The following is a 3351-nucleotide window of genomic DNA, read 5'->3' as shown; positions in this document are numbered from 1 at the left end:
GGATCCATGCTAGGCTAAAGGCTAACCCCTCCAGACCGGCAGGATCCATGCTAGGCTAAAGGCAAATCCTGTGTCCCTGAAGACCTACCAGGACCTGAAGAGGTTCGCCATGTTCAGTGTGATGGATGCGGCGCCCCCTTCAGGAGACGTTTAGTGTCTTATCCCAGACGTTCATTCTGCAAAACTTGCTGGTTGAATGATCCTGAAGAAACGTTCTCCCATCCTGCCTGTACTACTGTGTATGTACAGCAACATGACAATAAACCTGATCTGATCTGATTTTGATTTGATGAATGTTTTAATTCCTCGCGTTAGTCGACAAAATTCGCCAGTAAAGCAGATTTTTTTCAACCAGGAAGAGTTTAAATCTCAGTTTTGTGATTTCTCGACCTGCTCTGTTGTCGTCTGGACGGAGATTTCTGTGTATGTTCATGAATAAAACAAAGGTTTAAAGTGTGTTAAAGAGGATCAGACGCTTCCATCAGCTGGAAACAGCAGACAGACGGGATGAATTTAACATTACAGGCGGCTCCTGAATCCCTCAGCGGCTCTGAACGTGTCGACGGTGACGATGATGAGCTGCTGCATAATTTAATCACCAAACTTTTGCTTCCATTCATTCATTCATTCACTCGTTCATCGTCTCCGGAGGTTCTTCTTCGTTTAATAAATGTATACACGTGTTTCTCTGTTTAGAGAAGCGCAGCTCGGTGTCGGTTTCTCATTACAATTCTACAGATAAGATAAATAAATAATAATTGCCTTCCTCCCTATGGCTCTTTAATTGCTAAAAACATCATTTAAAAAACACTGTCGGCTGCCGTGTAAACCCGCCAAACAAAACACAGCGCTGTGTTTCTTACAGCTCTCCGAGTGCGATAACATCACGTTAGCGCTCGTCTCCGCTCTAATTAACATTTTTGACTGCGGCAACAGAAATGTGGGTGAATTATCCAGCGTGTCGTGCACATTGTCTCCCTCAGACCTTTAGCGCCTCTTTATTTTTAGCCTTATTGCACGTTTGTGATTCTTCTCTCGTCTGTATCCAGCCGCTGGAACATTTCAATAAAGTTCTTATCTTAAGTTGTCATTTTAATCATATTTAATCAGAAATATTGCTGTTTTTCACGGTGCACTAATTGAACAAGTGCAGTTTTAAGTGTAGCGATGCTGCACTCGCATGACGACACATGCTGACAGATGTGCAGCTAGAAGGTTCACCATCGTACCAAATGTTGGCGAGCTAACCAACTTTAAATAATCGATGTTCGATGTCGGCTGCAGAAACACCAATCCTGCAAAGCGATGATGCTCGAAAACCGGCAAGAAAAGTTGCTCATATTTGCATTTTAAGGATCAGTTGATGCACATTTTTATTTATTTTCCAGCCTTTCTAACTTCATCTGGTCCCTGAAGATAATTAAAGCCATTAGCTGCTGAATCCCAGCAAGAAGAAAAGACCAGACATGTACTTTCCAGCTTCTCAGGACTACTCCTCTCATGTTCCAAGACTTGAAAGAAAACCGTCTTTAAAGTTGCTCGGATCACGTCGCCGTCCGCCGCCTCCCCATGTTTCCATATTCAAAGAGCTCCTATAGAAACTCTTATGCAAATGCAGCAGTGGTTTGAGAGGAACCTCGGGAAAGCCGGAGATGTGAAGCGCGGTGGGGAGCAGGGTGACGCAGAGTTCAGCGGCGTGTCCCACGACGCCACAGGCTCTTAGCGTGGATTTGTATGCACGCCGGGTCGCAACAAACGCACAATACGGGCCTTCAATATCATCAATTTGGAGAGTTTTTAGAGCTGAACGCGGCCTCAGGAGCCACAAAGTGCTCGAAAAGCAGAAGCGCTGAACGGTTTCACTTCACGGCAGCGACCCTGCCAGGATTCAGAAGATGGTCTCGACAAAAGTGTTGTTCCTGTTTCCTCCACGTGTTCCTCATTAAGTCGATTAAAGAACGTGGTTGTTAATGTAAAGACTTGTTTTTCTCTGTGTTTCCTTCAGTTAATGTGATGTTGTTGTTATTTTTCATTCATCTGTGATGTTCCTAATAAATCTATCATCATGTCCTGAGCATGAATATGTAGAATTATTTACAAAAAACCCAGAAAACCTGCTCGTTAACGTGACATCCAGTGATTTTCTGTCCACAGTCGACACGCAAAACACTAAATCTGCAGCAGATCCTGATGTAAAGATGTCGCGTCTTTTTCTAGATTTGCTATAAATAATAGAAATTAACATTTAGTGACTAAACAAAGGAAGATAAATGTGCCAATTGTACCTGGATTCTGTGCAAACTACATATAAAACAAAACATCTGCAGGAGCTGTGGTTGCAAATCATCATTTCTTCTGTCAGAATTTTCTATAAATAAGAGAAAAAGTATTTTATGACTAAAAAAAACCCCTCAAAATATGCAAATTATTGGTGTTGCATCCAGTGATTTTCTGTCTGATTCTCTGCATGTAAAACATTATATCTGCAGGAGATTGTGATTTAAAATTATTATTCTGTTCTTAGAATGTGTAATAAATATTTTATGGTTTTAAAAAAACTAAAAATATGTTACCTGTCAAAATTTTCATTCCTTTTGTCACAGTTTTCTAGAAATAAGCATTTTCTGACAAAAAAAACAAACTCCTCAAAATATGCTAACTATTGGTGTTGCATCCTGGGATTGTATTGTAAAATTCTTATTCTGTTTTTAGAATTTGCTACAAATAAGAGAAATAAGTAATTTATGACAAAAAAAACCCCTAATAAATATGCTAACTGTTGATGCTGCAACTTGCGGTTTTCTATCTGGATTCTTTGCAGACTATATGTACAACATAATATCTGCAGCAAATCCTGATAAAAATTATTCCTTTGTCATCAAGTATTTTGTGACTTAAAAACTCAGATATGCTAACTGATAGCATGGCATTTTGTGATTTTTCTACTGATTCTCTGCAAACTACATATAAAACACAATATCTGCAGGAGTTGTGAAGCAAAATTATCATTTCTTTTGTCAGAATTTTCTATAAATAAGAGAAATAAGTGATTTATGACTAAAAAACTAAAGAAATATGCAAAATGATCAGTCCTTTGTCATAGGTTTCCAGAAATAAGTATTTTATGACTAAAAAACTCAAATTGGCTAATCATTAGCATGGTATCTTGTGATTTCTCTACTGACTCTCTGCAAACTACATATACAACATGTTATCTGCAGGAGCTGTGGTGCAAAATCATCATTTGTTTTGTCAGAATTTTCTCTAAATAAGAGAAATAAGTCTTCTATGACAAAAAAAAACCTCAAAATATGCAAATTATTGGTGTTGCATCCTGTGATTTTCTACCTG

Source organism: Stegastes partitus, unplaced genomic scaffold, assembly GCF_000690725.1.
Source record: "Stegastes partitus isolate 25-593 unplaced genomic scaffold, Stegastes_partitus-1.0.2 Scaffold527, whole genome shotgun sequence".
Lineage (NCBI taxonomy): Eukaryota > Metazoa > Chordata > Actinopteri > Pomacentridae > Stegastes > Stegastes partitus.
Note: the sequence above shows the minus strand (reverse complement) of the source record.